Below are 24,069 nucleotides of genomic sequence, written 5' to 3'. Positions count from 1 at the left end.
GGGACTTTGCTGAATGGGAGCAGTGCACATGGCCTGCTTCAGGCCATCAAATGCCTTTTGACAGCTAACTGTCCACTGCACCTTCTTAGGCATTTTCTTGGAAGTTAAGTCACTCAAAGGGGTCACTATGGATCCATATCCTTTGACAAACCTCCTATAGTACCCAGTCAGGCCTAAGAAAGCTCTGACCTGAGTCTGGGTGGGTGGAGCAACACTGTCCATGATAGTCTGGATTTTGCTCTTGAATGGTTGAACCTGACCTCCATCCACAAGGTGGCCCGGGTATACAACCTGACTCTTCCGTATCTGGCACTTTGTGGCCTTGATAGTGAGGCCTGCTTTCTGCAGGGCCTCCAAAACATTTCTCAAGTGGACCAGATGATCCTCCCAGGGGGAGCTAATGACAGCAATATCATCTAGATAAGCTGCACTATAGACTTTCAGGCCTGTAAGGACTCTGTTCACCAACCTTTGAAAAGTGGCAGGTGCATTCTTCAAATCAAAGGGCATCACCACAAATTGGTAGTGCCCACTAGGGGTTGAGAATGCGGTTTTTGGCTTTGCATCCTCAGCGAAACTGATTTGCCAGTAGCCAGCTGTCAGGTCAAATGTACTCAGAAACTTGGCTGAGGCCAAAGTATCTATAAGTTCGTCTGCCCAGGGTATTGGATGGGCATCAGTCCTAGTGACTGCCTTGATAACCCTGTAGTCAACACAGAACCTCATCTCTCTCTTGCCATTCTGTGTGTGTGGTTTTGGTACCAAGACTACTGGACTAGCACACGGGCAATCTGAGGGCTCAATTACTCCCAGGTCCAACATGTTCTGAACTTCAGTCCTGATGCAGTCCCTGACATGGTCAGGTTGCCTGTAAATCTTATTTTTAATAGGCAGACTGTCACCTGTGTCCACTTCACGAGTGCACCAGGTAGTCTGATTTGGAGTCAGTGAGAACATATGTCTAAACTGATTCCGAACTTTTCTGCAATCAGTTTGCTGCTGGGGAGTGATGCGGCCTGCCAAGGCTAAACCATCAACTGACCCATCATCAGGGTTCTGTGAGAGCAGGTCAGGAAGTGGATCACTCTCTTCCTCTTGTCCCTCATCAGTAGCCATGAGCAAGCCCATGCCTGCCCTGTCAACATATGGTTTGAGCCTGTTCACATGGAGCACCCTATGAGGGCTCCTGGGAGTTCCAAGGTCCACCAGGTAGGTAACCTCTCCCTTCTGCTCAACAATTGTATGAGGGCCACTCCACTTGTCTTGGAGGGCTGCTGGGGCCAAGTACATAGTCCACAATATCCTGTTTAGGGGGTTTGAGAGGTAACTCTCATCCCTCCTTCACTAGACATAAAGGACCCCTAACTGGATGTCCAAACAGAAGTTTAAAAGGACTGTAACCAACCCCCTTCTGAGGAACCTCTTTGTAGGCAAAGAGAAGGCAGGGCAAAAGCATGTCCCATCTACGCCTGAGCTTTTCAGGGAGACGTTTAATCATACCCTTGAGGGTTTTGTTAAACCTTCCAACCAACCCATTGCATTGTGGGTGATAAGGAGTGGTAAATTTGTAATTTACTCCACACTCTTTCCACATAGCAGTCAAGTAACTAGACATTACGTTTGCATCTCTATCTGATACTACCTCCTTAGGAAAACCCACCCTGGAAAAGATTTCCAGGAGAGCTCTAGGCACAACAGGAGCTGTTGTAGTCCTAAGTGAAATTGCCTCTGGATACCTAGTGGCATGGTCCACCACCACTAGTATAAATCTGTGCCCAGATGCAGTTTGAGGATCCATGGGACCAACAATGTCAATCCTAACCCTCTCAAAGGGAGCCCCCACCACAGGTAGTGGTAGCAGGGGGTCCTTTGTAGTATCACCTGCCTTACCACTGGCTTGACAGGTGATACAGGAGCAACAAAAGTCCTTTGTGTCCTCTGACATATGTGGTCAATGAAAGTGAGGGAAAAGCCTGTCCCAAGTCTTGTTTTGGCCTAGGTGACCTGCTAATTGGATATCATGTGCCAGTGTCAATAGGAATCCCCTAAACATCAAAGGTATAACCAACCTCCAGGTAGCACCAGGCTAGGGGTCTCTACTCTCAGAGTATAAGAGTCCATCATCCCAGTAGATCCTATGGGACCCACTGGCACTCCCAGCAGCCTAAGCAGCAGCTTGCTGTCTGAGGGGTTCAAGAGAGGGGCAGCTCAGCTGCTCCTGGCTCATATCTGCCCTGGAAGGGCCCCCTGTCCCAAGAACTCAACCTGATCAGGTTCAAGCTCCTCTCGGACAGTTCCTTCTTCAGGACTAAGATCATCTCCCTCAAGAGACTGATCTATATTCTGCGGCAGGGGGGAGGACCACAGCTTTACCCCTACTGCTCCTTCTCTAGGAAGGCGCCTGGTCCATTATTCCAGGATCCAGGGCCTGTTCAGTGGAAGACATTTTTTGCCTGTGACCTAGTCATAGCAAACACATCTGCAGGGATGCCCAACATTTCTGCATGTGTCCTGAGTTCCACCTAAGTCCAAGCTGAAGTTTCCAAATCATTGCCCAATAAGCATTCAACAGGGAGGTCTGCACTTACCACAACCTTCTTAGGGTCAGTTACCCCTCCCCAGGTGAAATTCACAACTGCCAAGGAATGGTATGTCTTGACGTTGCTTGCATTGGTCACTTGGTACATCTCACCAAGTATGATTTGTTCAGGGGCCACAATATCTTTTGTCACCATTGTGACACTTGCACTCGTGTCCCTGAATGCCAAGGCTCCTTTCCATTGATCAAAGGCTGCTGTCTGTATTTGCCCAGATTACTGGGATTGACAAATAAGGAGGCCATATCCATGCCTCCACCACAGACCAACACAGCCTGAGTTGGAACTCTGACTAGACTAGGCCAGAGTCCATCTCAGATCCCAGGTTTAACCCTACTACACTCTTATTCTGTGTACCACCACTTTGAGCTGAACTAGGGGGAACAGTTGCCTTTGGGGCAGTGGTGGCTGGAGCTGAGTCCTTGGACTTTGAACAATCATTTGTCCAATGGGTCTTCTGTTTACAGATATGACACCATGGTTGCTTCCTGCTTTTATTCTTGTTTGATTGTGACTCCCCACCAGATGAAGATTTTTGGGGCCCTTGAGAAGACTTCTGGTCTTTACCCTTCTCCCCAACCTTATCTGAGGTTCTAGAATCGTGCTTCTTAGAGTCACCACCTTGGTTCTGAACTTTCTGCCTCACCCTGGTTCTGACACATTTGTCTGCCTTCTGGCCCAATTCTTGGGGAGAGGTCAGATCAGACTCCACCAGGTACCGAAGCAACAGCTGATTTTGACAATTATTAAGGATCTGCTCCCTCATAATTAAATTGTACAATCTTTTATAATCACACACTTTACTGACAAGTAACCAGCCTTCCAGAGCCTTAGTAGCACAATCTACAAAGTCAACCCAGTCCTGAGTCTGTGCCTTCTGGGTGTCTCTGAACTTAATCCTGTATTGTTCAGTGGGTAAGCCAAACCCATCAATGAGAGCACTCTTCAGGACTGTGTAATTATCAGCATCCTCTTCTCTAACAGTGAGGAGCTTGTCCCTACCTATGTCTGCAAAAGATATCCACAAGATAGCTGACCACTGATCTTAAGGGACCCTCTGTACTTTACAGGCCCTCTCTAGTGCAGTTATCCATTTGAGGATGTCATCCTCACTCTGGTAGGGTGGGACTATCTTGCTCAAGTTCCTTTGGTCATGAGTATGTTCTCTACCTCTAGGGACATTGTTGCTGCCACCATGGTGCTCTAGCCCCAACCTTCTGGAAGCTCTCTGGAGCTTTAGAGATTCCCTAAGGCCAATTGTTCCCTCTTGATTCTGAGTTTGGTCCCCTCATACTAAAGTAACTGACACTTCCTCTCATAAGAGGAGTCCCTTTTATGAGAAGCAGAGGTCCCTACAGAAGTACCGGAATGATTAGATTCCTGATAAGGAGATCTTGATCTTCTTAGTAAACGGTTTACTCTTACTGGTGGAGTAAAGAGAGGGCCACTGGAGCCTTCTCCCCCACCTGGAGGAAGAGTTGGATTTTCCAGGTTAGAATCATCTTGATCCTTCTGGTCAGCATTTGAGTCAATCTCATAGAAGTGTTCACTTCGTGGCCTTTCCTCATCTGCTGCCCCACCCAACTTGCCTGCCTCATAAGACCCTGAGGTCTTTCTGAGGTAATCTAGAAGCAAAGTCTCCATGAGACGTTGAGTGTTTTAATTTCTCCCTGTCCTCAGCTTTCTAGATGCACACATATTTCTCAATTCCTGAAATGAGAGATGGTCATACTTAGCTAGCAAGGAGCCACTGTCTTCTGGCCTAGAAGACATACTAGTGGTATGCGGTGTAGGCACCTACCTAACCTAGTGGCAACTGAACTCTCTTGAGTTGGAGAAAGGGTGTGCTAGGCCCTTGGCTACCCAACTCCAAATTCAGTAGAACTTACTTATTCTGGTCTTGATTTATATGTACCTAATACCTTTGGTGGTTTTCAGTTAATCACTCAATGAGATGTATCTGGTAAAACAATAGCAAGCTTGAATCCCAACCGCTACACACCAATGTGAGAAGTTGGCCTGGTATATGCTGTCGACTAATAAAAGTGGGCACCTTGACCAGCCTAAACAACCCTTATTGATGATTAGGTTAAAGACAACCTTTATTGAAAGCTATACTAGTGGTAGCTATGGAGAGCAGCCTTCAGGCAAAGTCTCGAAGGAATGTAAAGCAGCTTGTTTTACCAGATCAGAACCTCCTGAATAACCAAATGAAAGGAGAACCACACCAGAGATATATAAAATATATGTATTTATTACTTAACGCTCTCTGCTAACCTCTTTATGAGATTAGAGCACAAAGCACACAATATTAAATCACTAGAACGACAGTAAATAGCATAATACACAGCGGGCTCAAGGGGGGGACCAAACCATATACTAAGAAAGTGCTATAACAACCACGACTTAACTAGACACTGTACCTAGAGCACGTAGAATCGCTGGGACCCCAAGGAACCACCCAAAGTAGTGACACAGGGGACCCACGGAGAACGGGTGTAGTGTGTGAACACAGGCGCGAGCTCCGTACAATCCTATGGGAAAGTTACGGTTGGAATTTTAAAGATAAAGGACACTTCAGAGAGGACTTTAAGTAAACCTCTTGGAACATAGAAGGTTCTAAGGCCAGCACCCTTGAGAGTATCGAGATACCCGTGTTACCTATTCCAGAGGAGCCGGGTGCATAGGGGTCAAGTGGTTTCAAAAACCTTAGTAGTTTTCAATGGCGTGATGCGAAAAAGTGCTGCTGCCGGGAAGATGAAAAGTGTCCGGTGGGATCCAAGCCTGGATCCGAGGTGGGAAGAACCTGAAAGCAGAGGGGACAGAGTCTGGGTCACTTCAGGGTGACCAGGGGCACGATAGACGAATGCCTGCCGATGACGGGTGCTTCAGGTGAGATGACGCGATGCTTGGCTCTGCAGCCACGGGGACCAGGAGACGTCGACGACGACCAAAGTCCAGAGGTGAGCTGTCCCACGAAGGAAGTCGAGTGCTGGGGGCCAGGGGCCAGATTGAACAACAACAAGCCTTGGCAACTGCAACCCACGAGGGCAGAGGAAATAAGCTTCGGTGAGGACCAGCAAGGTCCTGGGAACTCCCCAAGCAATGGAGAGTCGGGGCATGTCTGGAGCAACCAGGAAAGCCCACTGAAAGTCAAAGTTACCTTCACATGGACCCACAGGCCAACGGACCAGGGATCGCGAAGGGACCTCGAGCTGATTCACAAAATACCAGCCCACGGAACACTCGTGGAGCGTAGGCCGGAAATCTTCGGAGGAAATACTGCTCGGGGTCAGGACTACAAGTAGCCCAAAGCACAGCCTCAGGGATCGCCGAAAAGCACATGCTGCTGCAAAAGTACACTGCACAGGGGTTCGGGTTGCACAGTCCCCATGAGGAATACGGGTCTCAGGATAGCTGAGAGAACTGATCGACCACAGCGGGGTGCGCGGGAACCCACCTCCTGTGTTGCAGAAATTTTCGGAGTCCTCAGGAGCTCGGGAGATGCAAACCAGTCAGAGGCATTAAAGGTGCCTGCCTTGCAGGGGAGTAACTCCTTTACTCCAAGGGAGATTCTTCAGTCATCCAGCGTAGTGTAGATTGTAGAAGTACTTGGTTTTTGTAGCAGAGTTTAGTCCAGGTAAAATCTAAAGTCCTGTAGTCAGGGGTTCCTACTTTATACCCAAGGAAGGGGTGGGACAAACTCTGGGTACCGACCTATGGGAGGGTCAGGACAGAGGGGTGGCTACACCCATGTCCTTTGTCCAGTTTCACACCAGAGCAGGAGCAAATGGTTCCTGCAACCGGTTTGAACTGGACTATGCACAGGGACACCAAATGTGCACCCAGTGCCGACTTCAAACACTCTCGAAGAGTGTACCCACCCAGCCCCAATACACTAAATCCTGTCTGGGAGGTTGACATGAAACCTATTGTCAAGCCTTCCCTTGCTTGAGCTTGGCTCAGCAGCAGGAGGGCAGACTCGTGTCTGTGGCTGGCAGCATCCATTTTGTGATGCCCAGGTCAAGAAAGTTGGTACCGGGTAGACTGGTGACCCACAGTAGTGGTTCTACAAGAGAGGAATTATACCTCCCACACCAGTTACTGGTGTGGAGGTATGATTCCAAGGTGTTTGACACCAAACACAACATGTTTCTAAGCAGCTGTTTTAAAGTTAGCTTTTACTGTGAGGTTATAATGCACTTATATATGGTTGGCTGCATCACAAACAACCCCGGAACATAAGTTCCGAAGGCTGCAGAGGGGCTCTGCTCATGCATGGGCACCCTCTCACATAAAACCCAGCACCCTGCCTTCAGGACTGATTAGGCCTGCCATAGGGGTGACTGATAGGTTTATATGTGCAGTGATTTAGAATAGATATAGTGAACCTATATTTAAGTAAGGGGAGCATGCACAGGCTGTAGCAGTAGACCTGTGGGGTCAGTTTGAATGGTCTCTCAGGGGTGGCATAATACATGCTGCAGGCCCTGGGAGGCCTCTGGGGTACCTATCCCTGGGTACATAGTATAGCATATACTAGGGACTGATAAGGGTACCCCAGAATCCAATCTGGAGTGTACCTAAAGTACATGCAATCAATTTAGAGGAGAAAGCAGCTAGACTGGGGTCCTGGATAGCAGGATCCCAGTCAGACTAGGTTGAAAACAGTGATACATCAGCAAAAAGTGGGGGTTACCATTAGAAGCATATCCTACTCTCCTACAGCCAACACCATCAATTTACACTTTCTGTGGCAACGGCTGGCATCATAGTGAAATATTTGTAATACTTTTTAGCAATTATCAGATGTTATTTACTCCCCTTCCCATTTAGACTGTTCATCTGTTCCTTTTTCCAGTGATTTAGGAAGGGAAATTTTATTGAACAAAGGAATTGGCCATCTTGTAATCACTGCAATAAATGTCAATAAAGAGTGAGGCCGTTTCCAGTTAGCTCAGTGGAATTCACCCTCCTCCAAATTGTGGGGAAGATAAGGACTTACTTGGTGGCCAGGAACCCATCACACTCCTTCAACATGACTTGGGCACTGCAACACCTGAAAAAAGGGAAACAAACATCACAACAGCAAAAGAAAGCAAAATGGGACAAGAAAAGAGAAATACAAAACAACAGAGGATAGAGAAAAAAAAATATCTTCCACTTTTACCACATGGACCCAGAACAACCCCTGAAGTGGCAAACAAGAAAGAAAAGGGCAGGATGGGAGGACGTGGTGAGGCGGAAGTCAGATCCAGAAAGTAAGGACGCAGACGGAGTAGTCCGAGGGAGGAGAGTATCATGTGGTGCAGAGAAGGATACAAATGCGCCAATAGTCAGGGAACTACTGGGCAACACGGGAGGCAAGTGTTCAGGAACCAGTGCGTCCCAACCCAGGAAGAGACCGAACCTGCACTTGGCCACACCATATTCCCATAGGAATGTGGCTCCATCTGGTGGATGCCAGAGTACGCGGCTGGTCGGACACATTAGTGGGAATGCAAAAATTGAAGGGGAAGATTTGCAAGGACATTGAGAGGCCGCACACTGCTACAACAGCCTGCATGGCGATGCGCTTTGCTAGAGAACCCTTAGTATTCATCAGAGCCCTAGAGTAAAGAGAAGAAAGAAGAAAGCAGTGTACAATTTATGAAACTGGAGTTGATTAGTTTGATCCTGGAGTATACTAACTTTTGTAAGAAAACCTGCTCAAAGCAGCTAGCATAAAAACAAACAAGGAAGAGGACAAAATAAAAGTGACGTCTTTTTTAATTTTATTTCATGATCACAAGCTATATAGCTAGCGAATAGTCTGGAGATTCGAGTGAAATTCCGGAAGCTGAAGAGATACAAAAAAAAAACCAGAGAGAGAGACAGAGAGAGACTAGAGAAGAAATAGGAGAAAAGGAAACAGAGGGTAATAGAAAACCTTACCGGACAGTTATTTTGTTTGTTCCCCCGGGGATGGCAGCCGCACCACCTGGTCCATCCTAGAATACCTTGAAAGCAAGTAAAGAAACGCTTCAACCAAGAGCTTATTTGCATGAAATGTGAATCACACTTCATCCCATCTTCCAAACAGCCATCCTTAACTTACAAAGCAAAAGGAACTCTTGTTCACTAGAAACTATTGTAAAGCACCTTTGGTCTATGAATAAATATGTTTTTTTAAAACCTTTTTATTCTCGTGGTATCTACGACGAAACCCACAACACACATCTTCCTCCAAATCAAAACCTTGCACTACAGTGAACACACCATGAACCCTTGTTGAACAAGGTCTGAGTGAACATACAGCTCACCCACAGGCTGAAGAAGATCTGAGCAAACATACAGCGCACCCACAGGCTGAAGAAGGTCTGAGCGAACATACACCACACCCACAAGCTGATGAAGGTACAAGTGAACATACAACACCACCACAGGCTAAACAAGGTCCGAGTGAACACACAGCGCACACAGAGGCTGAACAAGGTCTGAGTGAACATTCAGCGCACCCACAGGCTGAAGAAGGTCTGAGTGAACATACAGCGCACCCACAGGCTGAAGAAGGTCTGAGCGAACATACAGCGCACCCACAGGCGGACGGAGGTCTGAGTGAACATACAGCGCACCCACAGGCTGAAGGTCTGAGTGAACATACAGCGCACTCACAGGCTGAACAAGGTCTGAGTGAACATACAGCACCACCACACGCTAAACAAGGTCTGAGTAAACATACAGCACACCCACAGGCTGAACAAGGTCTGAAAGACCAGCTGGGGCACCTACAGAATGAACAGGGTCTGAGTGGACACAAAACGCACATATAGGCTCAGATAGCAGACCCTAACAGCACAGCCACTTCTTCAAGCCCCATCTTTCAATTTAGAGCCGATGAAACATGCATATTAAAGCAATCCGGTTGACAAACGGCATGTTATAGTCCCTCAACACAATTCTGCCCAATCTCCATAAATCAATCAACCACTCTTAGAGCTACAGAAACCATGCTCTCTGAACAACAGCGATTCAAGTTCAAGCTGATGCAGTGTGCAAACGAGGCCTGAGAAATGGCAGCAACAAGGCATTAATGGAAATCTAATCTCTGTTCTTAAAGTGAACCAGGAGTGGAAGGGAGAGCACCATACCCAAAGGGCATTGAACACAGCTTGAGACAGCAGGGGACATGTCACCTATAACATGTCAATCAAATGCCTCCAGGGGGATGTTGGAGTCAGCAAGTCAAACGAAGGACATTCAAGATGGCAAGACCCGTAGGCACTCCGTTGTGATGGGAACTAGGCGATCTGTGAGCAAGTGAAACAACGCAGATTGGATGACAATATGCAATTAGTGACCACTGCCCCGGAAGGGGAAGAAGTGAAGCCATGCCTTGTATAATGGGTGGTCACCCCTTCCATGGCCAGTACCAGTGAATGGAGGGCAGCACGACTTCCCAGCACAGGGCCGTGCATGTATACAAGTGGACAGGGAAGATGTACAAGGGCACACCAGTCGCGCCAATATGGATGTATGTACGGATATGCCATTATTATAGCACAAACCCAGCCAAAAGGCAACGGAGCACTGTACATGGTCAAAGATAAGCATAAAGTGAACGAGTGATAGGAGAGGTAGCTGGTTTGTGGACGGTTAATGCACTCGTGATATAGGGTTCTTTAAAGAGGTGCATCTTCAACTCTTTCATAAATTGTAGCAGCTTTGGGGCGGCGGTCCTGAGGGATACGAGGGTGTTGTTTAAATGTGGATTGCTCACCTCTCATCCTTTTGACCCTCTAATGAGGTAGCAGAGATGAACCAGTTGAAACCAATGGAGATGAAACTTTTTTTTAATGGAGAGAACTTTGTTTGGAGGGTGAGGTCATTAATGTGGGAGCTGCGTGTTGGGGTTCCCCTCAGAAAAGGGGCAAGGGATGAGAGACTGATGAGGTAGATTAGAGCACTCTAGGGCAGTCATGTAAGATTGGAGATAATGGGGCTCCTGGCATTCCCACAGGTGAGGTCAGGGAATGTACCTGAGTGCATTGATTCTGTGCAGCCGTAGCCCGATGGGATTGCACCCCATGGAGTGGCCAATAGGAAATGTTTAGTGATCCTCCAGCAGGAAATGTCCTATTCGGTCTGTAAAATCTCTTGACAGGTGAGCATGTAATAGCTGGCAGGATCTGGGTAACTGTGGGGTGGTGGGGGTGGGGGGTTGAGGGGGTGGGAGCCAACACTGGTTTCATATGGACAGAAGGGTGTGTAAAATGAGCAAAATTTCAAGGAAGCACAATACAGTAAATCGTGCAGAGTCAGTTCTGTTTTTTTGGACCAGGTATGGAATATTACGTACCAAGTGAAGAGAAGAGATTATAATTTTTCCTACAAGAGTCATCTACTTTACAAAGAATCTCAATGCGAGGAGTGACTCTAAAAAGCAGGGTGGGGGGGCGCAGTCAGAGGAGAGAACGCAGAGTATCACTAATGTTATGCAGAAGCACACAAACTGTAGGGCCTACAAACAGGCAAGGAAGACACCTGAAATGGGCTCTCCACCTCACATTAACCCAGTACACAAAACCACCTTCGCACACAGACCAAACATCCTAGGGGGGTAGAGGTGGGGGAGGGGAAGGAGAAGGCGGGTTCCAGCCATAAAACACAACACAAATATACAAGAGCTGGTAGGTATTCTGGCCACTGGCTTTCGGTGTCCAGTAATGTGTACCTGACGACTCTAGTTAGTAGTGTCATGGACTGGTTCTGGGGATGCTAGTCCCCTAAAACAAACACCTACCGCTCCACAACTAAAAGAAAAGGTCTCAATCTAATTCTGACTTATTCCACTACACGTAAATATTGGTGGAGAGGCGTTTAAAAATAGGCTGAATACAGCTATCAAATGCGGTTAAAAAAAACCTTGACAAAACCCCTAACAAGGTGGGCAATTCACTGGTGTGTGCAGACACCACTACTAGGCATAACATCTAATCCCTTACCACTTTATTCAAATTGCTGGAAATAAACCCCAAATGTTAAGTCTCTGCAGGGCCACTAAACAGGTCATTCTCCTGGCATTGTGGTCCTTCGGCCTCTGTATCACATTCTCTGCCACCCCGCGTGTGGTTTACTGCACTAGGAAACTGCAACCAGGAGACTGTGTTTAAGCCTGACCTACCAATTTGTCTAGTAGTGCGCTTGGTGAATCGCTGATTACATTTGTGCCTCTCCCCCTATTTATAGCCAAGATCGGGGATATTTACAATCATCCATGGGTTGTAAGTAAAACTGTGCTTTTAAAAATGGGCCTAGACTGGGGTGACGCGTCTTTAACTAAAGATTCTTTCCCGTCACTCCTGGAGTGTTGATGATGGATTGCCAGGAGTGGTCCATGCAGCTGTGTCCGAGGTGCAGTTGGGTGAGGGGTGAATAAATCTTACTCTTGCCCTATTGATGGTGGTGCAGATCAGGGCATACAAATTCTCCCTACTTCCACGGATAGAGTAATTTCACAGATACACGCACATGCACTCATCACACACTTGGGCCCATTTCACTAACATACACTCGATTACTCTATCAGCATAGAACCTGCGGAGAGAAAACTCCTAAACACCCTGTATCTACACTGAGGTCGATAAGACCTGTTTGATACTGTCCTGAGTCATGATCTAAACAACAATAATCAAAATAGAGTACTCAATAAACAACAAGAAATAACCACCAACACTGTATTTAAAATAATGGTACTTTTATCTAAAATTAGTTCAAATGAAAGTCAATCAAAGCAAAATCATTATTCTCATAATTACCTATTCTAGCTAAATGTCATAAATGGGTCAGGACAGGTCTCTCAGTAGAAGTCTCCCGAGTCGCCGTCCTCACAGCATCGATCCTCACCAACGCAGGTTTGGGAAGAAGTGGCCTCAGACCCTCTCTAGGCTAACAATACTTATAGCAAAACTTGCAATATTAAAGAAACATAAAATGTTCTGAAGATCCGCTGAACCGCTGAGCAGAGCGAGCAGGAAAGGATGTAGCATCGCTACATTTGGAAAATCTCCGCTCAGAAAAATCACAAAAATAAAAAGACGGAAGAAGGAAACTCGAGTTTTACAAATGTTTCTTTTACGCTCACAGTTCCTCGGAACCACTACTGAAATCACAAAGTTCATTGTGGCTCCCTTGTCCTCCAAGGACATCTGGACGCTTGCCTGGAGTCACTGTCATCACGGAATATTTTCAAAACTCCAGCAGAAGCCATGGTCAGGTGACTTTCAACCATGTTCGGCAAGGCCCTCTCATCAGAATTCGATCACTCAAGCCCAGGCTGTAAACGGCAGCCATTTTATCATAGGCCAAAACGGACCATCTTAATTAAAAGAGACAAAAACAACGTTACCACAGCATAGTGATTAAACAGTGTTAACCCCACTAATACCCTTATGTGTATGTAATTAACTAGCTCTTTTGCAACACAATAAAGCATTAGTACACGTTATTTCAAAAGCATTTTGTGCTTTAAACAAACAGCACTCAGCAACATTCATTTAGTTAAACCTGCACATCATTATTAAGCAACATAAATGCTTTTCTCTCATTAGTAAATATTGGTTAATTAAAACAAAACAAACTATTAGTCGTTTAAAATTAGTATTTTTAAAATCAAAACATATAGACGAAACTGGAGCTTAAAAACCCAATAGATTTTCAACAGAAAACTCTGCTCCAGCAATCCCCCCTTTGGTGATATTATCACCAAATAAACAACCCCAAAAAAAAAAAAAAATTAGTAAATTTAGTCCCATTTTAGGAGAAATTGGAAATGTCTTTTTCTCCTTTCACAACACTACACACCAGACTCCCTTTCATCATCCCTCTTTGTCTCCAAGTAAACACTCTCCCTCAATTCTTCTAATTCTATTTCTTGTGGTTCTCTTTTTGACCTTTTATTTCTCTCTTCAATATTTCATCCCCCCTTTGGTGATATTATCACCAAATAAACAACCCAAAAAAAAAAAAACATTTAGTAAATTTAGTCCCATTTTAGGAGAAATTGGAAATGTCTTTTTCTCCTTTCACAACACTACACACCAATCTTAGTATCAACAAAGCAAGAATTATACAGGTTAAAGGAAACAATATCTTACCTATAATAGTACTACCTATCTCAGCAATAAAACTCTTAACAGCTATCACCTTATTAGCTAATTTAGTCCAGATACTTTCAGCTTCCAGTGGTTTTAATTCTTCATGCAAATCAGTAATATTTTTGATATAGACCTTCAGGTCTTTGCTTTCATCAGGAATGTAAGTACAACAATGTTGAACTTTCAGCATTCCACAGACCCCACCCTCTTTGGCCAATAAAATATCAAGGGCAAGTCGATTTTGCATAGACATGGCACGTACGGCAATCATCTCCGTATTTACCAAAAGAAACCCTCCAGCGGTACTTGTCGATAAGCGATCCACCACTGTTGACAGTTTCCGAATCCCATGAGCATTTAAAGAAATTCCCACTGCTGGAATTAAAGCTCCAAAAATATCACCTACAATTTCAGACCAAGTTTCTCTCTTAAAACGTGTTAGTAAATTAATATGTTCCACATCTTCTATTCTATCTATATGAAAGATCTTTGGAAAGACCAGGCCCACATAACACGTGCCATACCAATGGTCAGGCAACCTGTAATAAGCCTTGTTCCCACAAACATAATACACTCCTGGGAAAACTGGATCCTCTCCTCCCTTGAAACCTCATCCTGTTGCAATGAAGTATGTATCATGACACTCACTAGTCGCAACAAAATATGTATCATATTGGGATCTCTTTCTTGTAATGCACAGCTTACCCTTCTGTGGTGCATCTAGAGCTAAAGTTGGACTAGCCCCATTTCTCAACTCTTTCCCCATCTCAATGTCCCAAATCGTCTCACTCATTTTATATTTCCCTGCCTTTTCATGCATGCTCATTCTCCTTTCCTCCACCATATTTAGGAAAGCCTTCTTCTCTTCTTTCAGACTGCAGGTTAAATTGTTCTTAAAAATGTAATCTAATGTTAATTCTTCTTTTTCAATAAAAATCTCACCAAAAATATTAGCATCTTTAGCTGGATTCAGCTTTTTGTTCATTGGCAATTGCCCAAAAATGTTATCTTTGTTAGACATCTCATAATCTATTTTCTCTAACAAATAAAAAACACTACTCAATACACTACATGAAATTCCATACGTAGCTGGTAAATGGTGATAAGTAACACCCTCTGAAACGGATGCAGGTAATTGCATACATACGTAGCAATCCCTAACTTCCATTGTCTTCACATATTCGTACAACAACTTTGAAAAAACAATGCTAGAAAAATCATTAATTGACCTATCTTTCTGTACGTAAGTGTTGCTAATTCTAGTTGGAACTACTTTATGCGAACTCTTCTCTGCATTAGTCACATTCTCAGTGTGTATTCCTAAAGCGTCTAATGTAACCCTAAAGGTAACTAATAAAGCTAAAACACCCCATAATAGCATTAATAATCCAGTACAGCAGCAGCACATTCTACACCATCTTTTTAAGAAGGCACATCTACTTTGATTATTCTCTATGTTAGCCATTTTACTACTTTGACCGTGTCTTTTGACTTAGCCTCTACTATATCACTACTGGCACTTTTAGAACTTTGGATTACTTCAAAACAGCTTAATTTCAGACTTTCTCTTTTCACTTTTCTCCAAGTGACTCCTTTAGTTCACTCAATTTGGATATTCATCACTCTTCACTTCAACTTCTTCGACATCGAATTGTATTAGATCTCCAACAATATCCTCAGTATCTGACTTTTCTTCAATGTCAGTCAAGATAACTTTCAGGATTTCACCTGTTTCCTCCTCAACCACTTTTCGTACGGTCTCCTCTGGATTTCCCTGACTTTCTGCCTCTTCACCTTCAGACAGTGCCACGTACGTCCATTCCGGCGACCTATACTTCTGGTTAGGTTTTCTGATTCTTTTGATCCCCTCTGGTTCTTGTTCTTTTGACTCTTTTCTCTTTTCACCTTTTGCTGGATTCTGACTCGACACCTCATTCACTTGTTCAGCCTTCGAGGTATTTGCTCGTGTCAATCTGTATCTCAGCCTCTTTACCCTGTTGTTAGGCCAAATATCTCCTCTCACAACCGTTTTCGGTCTTGGTCCTTTATTATTTCTCTCTCCAATCCAAGTTCTCTTTCTCAGAACTCGACCCTCTGATTTCTCATTCTCACTTTCATCCGATTCTGTTTCAAATGCCTCTTGTTCTTCAGCAGTTTTCTTTCGCTCCAAAGTCTTTCCCACCACTGTTTGAGACTTCCCTAACTCTTTCCCTTCTCGGGTCTCCGACACGCAATCTTCTTGCTGTCTACTTGTCCCTTCACCTAGCTTATCAAGAATGTTCCCTACACCTCCTCGGGGGTCTTCCGCAATCTGTCCCTCTCTATCTTCTTCTGACCCTGCTTCTTCAAGTGTAATCTCAAGTGGTTCTTCAATCTCCTCATCTGATTCAGGAGTAGTCTCTGTGAAACTGCTCTTTTCTCTTCTGTTTTCTCTACTGCTCGTTGGAACTTCTGACACTTTTACAGAATCTGATCTTTTTTCTGAGACTCTCAATGGTTCTCTTGAAGTCTTCTCTGACTCTCTTACTGGTTCTGTTTCTTCATCATCACTGGAATCTGACTCTTCAAAATACTCCTTACCAGTCCCGTCTTTTGGATTAGGAACTCTCAGAGTATGACTTGCATGCACCCAGTTTTTCACACCAGCACACTTTACTGCAGTTGTCGTAGTTAGAATAATCTGTCTTGGTCTTCCCCACCTTGGAACCAAGCAATTTCTTCTTCTGTGCACTTTAATCCTCACCCAGTCCCCTGGACTCAGATCATGAGCTTGCTTCTTTTCAAGTGTGGTAGCGTCTTCTCCAACCTGGTGAAACACAGAATGAACTGCGTCAGCCAGGCCTTTACAGTAATCCAAAATCATGTCATCAGTTATTGTCATTAACTTATTGGCAGGCACAAATGCATGTCGCATTGCGCGTCCCATCAAAATCTCATGTGGACTCAAACCAGTAGTTCTATCTGGAGTAGACCTAATAGTCATTAGCACTAGAGGCAAGACATCAGGCCATTTCATTCCAGTGGCTAAACACATCTTACCAATCCTGTTCTTGATTGTGCCGTTCATCTGCTCCACAACGCCAGAAGCCTCTGGCCTGTATGCACAATGTAGCTTCTGCTGTATGCCTAATGCTTCACAAATTAAACTCATGAGTTCATTATAGAAGTGTCCACCTCTATCAGACTCAATTGTTACTGGAAACCCGTACCTAGGAATCAACTCTCTTAACAGTAACTTTGCAACTGTTATTCCATCATTTCAATCAATCAATCAATCAAATTCTTTATTTCGGCCAATTTGGCCATAAAAGATGCAAAAACAATATCATTAAAATGCATCCACATTAGTTTAAGAACATAGTAAAATACATAAAACCATCATAGTATAAAAAGAATTTCCGATTGCGAAAGGCGTTAAGAATCATAGCCAAAAGGATCAGTCTTTAAGATATTTTGACCTTAACTGCCACATGGCCATTAAAAATTTAGCAACTGCAAATACTATGTGGGGTGCCGTGCTCGTTTTCAATATTCTAAGGGAATGGAGATAGCTCCTTAAGCCCAAGTTTCTGCATAGAGGAGCTAACCAGTATTTTCTGGGTCGATTGTATGCAGGACAGAAAAACATAATATGGGGTTCTTCCTCATCATAAATGCAACAACCTGGGCAGATTTTATCCGTCCTTTTTGTCCAGTTGTAAGTAAATGTTTTAATGGGAAGAGTCCCTAGCCTCCATTGGATAAACAATTTTCTAGCTAGTATGGAGAAAATTATGTCCATAAACCCTTCGAATTGGTATAAATCCTTAAAATCCAAAAATCTAACAGTCAAAATACCTTTATTGGTGGCAGAAACAAGGGAGGCAAAACTTTTTTCCCTATAAATACCCACAAGGTGTTTGCGTGACACCTTGAAACAGCCTTGTTCCGGGGAATCCCATAGTTCGTGAAGACCTAGTCGGTAAAGTTCTTTCTTTATAAAAACCAGCCACGGGATTTTATCACAGAAATTATAATTCATGACATGGGCAAGCTCTTGCCTGTAGTGTTCGAGCTCAGCGGTGGACCAAAGCCTATGCCAGAATCTCAGTGGCATTAATTCCAGGTCTTCTCTTATGGAGGGTAGACCCAAGTCTAATCTTAGGGGGAGAAGGGGTGTGCCACAAGGGAGGGCCAAAAGGCGCCTTATGAAATTGTTCTCTACTTTTACAATTCCTAGACCCGCTTTGTGTCCCCAAAGTTCTCCACCATAGGATGCGGCTGCTCTTGCTTGCGTCTTATACATCTCAACTGCCGGACTGATAGGTTTGTATGTAGAGGAATTTGCCACTTTCAGAATTCCCCCTGACAGTTGAGAAAGCTTGAGCCGACTTCTAGTCACCTGAGGTTCCCAAGATAAATTCTCATGGAGAGTTACCCCCAGATACTGGAAGGTATTCACCCTCTCCAATCTTTCAGTGCTCAGAGAAGGATTAGGTCTGGTTTTAGATGATGGATTAAATATCATAAACTTGGTCTTTTCTGTATTAATTTCTAGACCATGTTGCTTACAGAAAAGGCCAAATCCATCTAGGATCCGTTGGATCCCCATCGGAGATTTTGACAGCAGGAGGGTGTCATCTGCAAACATGATGGCGGGTACCCTCCTGCTGCCCAAACAGGGGGCATCATTGTCGACAACAGTGTCAAGATGTGCTATGACACTGTTGACATAAAGACAGAACAGGGTTGGTGCAAGGACACAGCCCTGCCTGACCCCTCTGAGGACCGGGAATTTTGATGATAGTGCTCCCAACCTCCCATGCCTGACCTGTGCGTAGTTATTCTCATGGAGCCTGATAATGGCATTTAATATATGGGTCGGAACGCCTAACTCCTTTAAGGTCTGCCATAATTTTTTCCTGGGAACTAGGTCGAATGCTGACCTCAGGTCCACGAACACCATGTACAGCCTTCCCCTCTCGATGGTTACAGTTTTCCAATAAAGGAGAACGAGGCGGAAGATCTGGTCCATGGTGGACGTTTTTTTCCTGAAGCCAGCCTGAAGAGGACTAAGAATTTTATTGTCCTCCATCCACTCCGAGAGGTGGTTCAAGAGGAGGCGAGAATATAATTTTTGAGGGACATCTATGAGACTTATTGGCCTGTAGTTGGCTGGGAGAAGAGGAGAGCCCTTTTTAAAAATTGGAACTATCTCCGCCCCCAGCCAAGTACAGGGAATCTCCATCCCACCCAGAATGGAATTGAAAAGTATGAGGAAATAAGGACCCCAAATGTCTGGATGAAGACGAAAGAGGTCGCCAGGCAACCTATCAAGACCCGGTGCCTTGCCCTTCGCCAAACCCCCGATTGCATTAACCACCTCGACAAGAGTGAATTCCAGATCAGATGTGGGGTCATGGGCAATTGTAGGAGCCACATACCCCTCATCATCGCATCGAAGCGGTTCTTGATAAAGCTGTCCAAAATGGGCCTCCCATATGGATGCTGCAATGTTTGACTCCACTGCAGCTTTGGGTTCTGCCGTGCCGGCATTTACCAGAGACCAAAATTTTCTCATATCCCTTGTTTCAAGTGCGAATGTGAGATCCTGCCATCTGTTCCAATCCCATTCTGACCGTGCCACTGCCATAGCTCTCCTGTAGTTTCGTCTAAGCTCAGAAATTTTAGTTTTATCCATACCTATTTTGACTGTATTTAGTAATTCTGTCTTAATCTTTCTACAGGATGAATTATACCATGTTGGGGTACGTGTTTTATTTTTCCTCTGCGGTAACACTGGGTAGAAAACCTCACCCAGTGCACCCACTAGGTCGTCATGGATTAAGGCCAGCTTCTCGTTAAAATGCAGATCTTTAGGCTGCATAATTAGCAAATCCAGTTCTTGTAGCTTTGGGAGTGCTATCCTGTAGATGTTACTTATGGACTCCTCTGAGTTCTCCAGTTTCCCCCACTTGACCCTGCGTCTGTTTGAGCTAAGTACCAGGTTCCCAGGATCATGACCAAGCTCAACAGAGGAAGATCGCACGGCAGCCACAGGATGCACCATCTCCATTATAAGTGCATTGTGGTCACTGTCCGATCTATCAGTGACTTTAAAGTCCAGGACCTTTGGCCATAGGCTAATGTCTACAAAAATATAGTCCAGCCTGGATTCATGGTTCTTCCTGTTAAACGTGCATGCAGAAGGGGTATCAGAGATAGTGCGTCCGTTACATGCCCTTAGAGAGAAATTAAGTGTTAGGGACATGATTTGCACAGCCAAGGGGGACCAGGATTTAGCGTATGGGGATTGGCAGGGGGGGACACCCCAGAGATCATCTTCTGCCGTAAGTGCACCTTCCTTTAAGCCTTCCAAGGGCTCAAAGTGGCAGTTAAAATCCCCGCCCAGCACTATCTTGTAGTTAATAGGAAGGGATTCCAGAAAGCGCGCAAGATCATCTAATAGTGGGGATTCCACAGTAATACCAATGGGGCGGGAGTACACATTAAGAACTGCTAGTTTAAAACCATTAGGCCACTTGAGTAGAACACATTGTATGTCCGGCGAGAGAGTCGGTAGACTCTCCGCATTACACCCAATGTGACTAGCTACCCAAATCGCCAGTCCTCCAGATGGCCTCCCCCTGCCAGACCAAACTGCATTTACTTCAAAGACTGCATAACCCGCTCTGGACAGGGGTTCCCTAGCCCAGGTCTCCTGAAAGAGACAAATATCACTGTTACTTACTAAAGTGTCCCAGTCACTCGTATCTATTTTATTGGTAATGCCGGCGACATTCCAAGAAAGGACCTTCAAGACGTTATCAGGCACTTCTGATCCACATCCGCCATTTTCCTCCATTATAACATCTATAGTTGGGGATGGAGGTGCATGCGATGATGTTGCAGGGGTCGGTGGAGAATTAGTAGAAACATTAGGAGTGGGTGAGGTAATCGAACTTTGGTTTTTATTATTGTTAGGGCCCTGTGGTCTCTTGGGTGAATGGGTTGCTAGACCCTGGGAGTTAGTAGATGACGAAGACTCCCGTCGTAATACGCGGGATTTTCGAAGGGTGGTCTCTATTTTGGCACTTACAGGCTTTTGTCGCAGATAGCGTCAATCTACCTGTTCAAGGCAGCTATATCTGTTGGGATGTATGTAATTGGCATAATTGGGAGGATCATTGCGACTGGACCTAAGTCTGTGTCTGGATCCATCAACGTCAGGACCAACCCTGGACCAACCGTCATCATTATTCAAATTTGGATTACTACTATTAGGATAAAAATATGACAGGTGGGCCACTTCAATGGATGTCAATCCTGTATTACCAGACCAGTTACAAATGTATGGCACAATGTTAGGGCTCCTAAAATTTACAATTATGCAATCTCCAGCATTATTCTTATCAGTATGACCAATCCATGGGACCCTTCTTACCAAAAGAATTTTGCCATCAAGGCTAGATGGTAGTGGCCTGTGAGTATTTAGCCAACTAGTGACCTTATTATGCAGGGAGTCGTACGATTCCACCGCGTTTCCACGTAGCATAGGTACCCCCTTCAAGACAACTGAATATACTGCCGCCTCTGGGGGGAGATTTACCACTTTGCACCAATTTTGGGAACTAGCTTGCCTGGCTGGAGGGTGGATTACATTATTTATTACTTTCTCCTCAGCCAGTGTATATAACGGCCCGGCTGAGCTCGACTTACTAGGGTTTGCTGTCAGAGGTTGTTGTTGGCTGCACAGTGTTGTGAGGGAAGATTTTAGCAGGGGAACTGTAGTAGTATTATCTATTTGGGTAGGTATAGGTAATTGAGAAGGCAAGATGACAGGGTTTGTGGGCAATTTGGAGGTACCAACAAAGTTCCCAACTACACCATGTTCGGCCATTCTTCGGCCTGAAGCTAAACCCAAAAGTCCCTTGCGCAGATCCATTAGACAAATTTCCATATTGGCCAAACGTTCTTCCAGGGGAATAAGCAGTTCCCTCAGTAGAGTACGGAGGGCCAAAAGAGTGACCTCCTCCCCCTCAGCTGGATTATGCTGGCTTGGAAGAGTTTTAGCCGGAATTTGATGATGCAATACACCCGTTCTACATAGTGGCTTTGACCCTTTGCTCGCTAATTTCTTTTGGATTCCCTTGGGCCTGGAGCTGGATTTAGCAACTTTGACGTGTTTGTCCCCCGTTGAGTGGGCCCTTGTTTGATTTTTCGGAATTGCTCCCTCCCTCTCACCCTGGGCATGTTGTTTCATCTCCCCATTACTACATGCTTTCTGTGTGGGAGCCGTCCCATCAACAGAGGGCTGGGGTATTGAGGCCTTACAGGGCGGTAGAGGCAATATACTAAGCTCAGCATTTCCTGAATTATCACAATCAGCGAAAGAAATGGCAGAGCAATTTGTTGCAGGTGTAATTGGTAATCCATCCATACCATTTCCCCCCCCTACTACTAAAGATGTACAATCTAGAGACTTGTCAGGAGTCATAGCACGTGCAAGAGGACCCAAGGAAGATCTCCTCACCCAGTCAATTTCTTGAGAGATTCGCCTTTCCAGGATGGTGATTTTGTCGACAAGGAGGGAACCAGCTTTGGCAAAGTACATATCAAGAGTTCCATTCGTCCTCCCTGTCGCTAAGGCGCTCTTACTCCGGGTTTCTCTGGTTGACATGCTTAGACACAGGTCAAGGTGTGGGGAGGGCGTCAGACAGCTCGAAGGGGCCCAAGCTCTGGTCGCCCTTGCTCGAACGGCCTCAAATGGCCCGCTCTTTGCCCCGGGCTATGACCCGCGCGCGTCCCGCTGGCGCGTGTGGGCTGGACCCTTGATAATGGTGGAAAGTGGGAGGACCGGGAGAAAGAAGGCGGGGCCAGGAAGAGGATGCAGGTGTGCAGGGTAAACTAAGCAACAAGCACCCTGGTCCTCGCAGTCCCGGCGATTCTAGCCTCTGTGACGGCCTCCCAGTTCAACACAGCGTCCCCCTCGCACAAATAGCCCAAACAGGCAAGGGAGCGAGTCCACAGCGTCCCACAATCAGGGCAGTGTGCTTTATAGGTAATAGCAGTAATAGCACTACGCTTAATTGCTCCTTCTTGTCTAGTTTTCCTATTGTCCTGGAGGCTGCTTGGTGTCACTTAAGGGAAGCTAAATAAATTTAAAAAAAAAAAAAAAAAATCTGAGCCTTGCTCACTGCTTGCTGCTTGCTGCTCCCACGGCTGGCAGTTGGGGTAGATGCAAGACACGGCCTGGACCAGCAAGTCAAAGACTGTCCTTGGAGCAATACCTCCTTGTTTCTGTGTTTCCGGCAGGGCAATCGGAATGAGCTCAGGGGCGAGCAGGGCACGCAGGTGAGCCACAAGCAACAGCGACCCAGTTGGGCTACCACCTGGCTCGCACTCCGCGGCCGCTACGGATTGCGACCGCACCTTGGCATTCACCAGTCTCTTGCTCTCTGCACGCCGCTGATGGAGTTGCTGTCAATGCAGGTGAAAGGCAGGCGTTTTGCGCGCTGTCCGCGTTGTCCGGGGTTTTCACTGGGGTGGGCAGGGGAAGGTTTGGCAGCCTTGTTGTCCCCCCCCCCCCCCTGCGCGCTACTATTTTTCCGGGGAGCAATCGGGTCGAGTCGCGGGTGGAGTCTCGGTAGATTCTGAAGCCGCCCGCGGTCGTTTCTCCTAGTCGGATAGGCCTCCACCCATCTTGAGAACAAGCAGACTACCACTAGAACATACCTCAATCTGTTCACTTGTGGCATTTCAATGAAATCAATTTGCATTCTCGTAAAAGGACCACCTTCTCTGCCTATTGTTCCCAGACTCACCACTGTCTTTTTCCCAGTGTTAAATTGCTGGCAAATCAAACATCTTTGGCAGATGCTTTCTGCAATCGTCCTGAACTTTGCATTGTACCAAGTCTGCTTAAAAGACCTGATCATCGCATCCCTTCCCAAGTGTCCCTGGCCATGATACATCCTTGCCATTGTCGACAACATAGAGTTAGGCATGACTGGTCTACCATCTCTATAGACCCAAACATGATCTGTTTCTCTTGGGGCACAACCTGCCTTGATCCAGTCTTTCTTTTCTTCCTTTCCTGCCTCATCCTGCAACTGTTTCACTTCATCCCACGTCTCTCGGACATTAGTAAACATCACAGAACAAAAAGACATTTCCCCTTCTCGTTTCCTATTAATCGAGTGATTATTTTTAGCACAATACTGTGCTATGTCGTTGGCAAATCTATTACCAAGTGTTACAAAATCATCTCCTTGTCCATGAGCAGCACATTTTACAACTGCTAACTCTTTAGGCAGCTGTATCGCCTCAAGTAATTTTCCAATCACTTCAGCATTCTT

The 24,069-nt window shown here is 45.5% G+C and overlaps 1 protein-coding gene across 1 annotated transcript in view; it reads right to left on the bottom strand.

The window, feature by feature from the left end:
* The window catches only part of LOC146847634 (uncharacterized), a 107,577-nt gene that overhangs the window by 6,124 nt on the left and 77,384 nt on the right, over positions 1 to 24,069 (bottom strand). The window contains exons 2-3 of the mRNA XM_085651769.1: positions 8,532 to 8,596; positions 7,603 to 7,656 (exon numbers count right to left, since the gene is read on the bottom strand). The gene's annotated coding sequence lies outside the window, so the exon portion shown is untranslated. The remainder of the gene's footprint in view (positions 1 to 7,602; positions 7,657 to 8,531; positions 8,597 to 24,069) is intronic.

This window comes from Triturus cristatus, chromosome 4_1, assembly GCF_964204655.1.
Source record: "Triturus cristatus chromosome 4_1, aTriCri1.1, whole genome shotgun sequence".
In the NCBI taxonomy this organism is placed as follows: Eukaryota; Metazoa; Chordata; class Amphibia; order Caudata; family Salamandridae; genus Triturus; species Triturus cristatus.
Note: the sequence above shows the minus strand (reverse complement) of the source record. Positions and strands in the feature narration are given on the sequence as shown.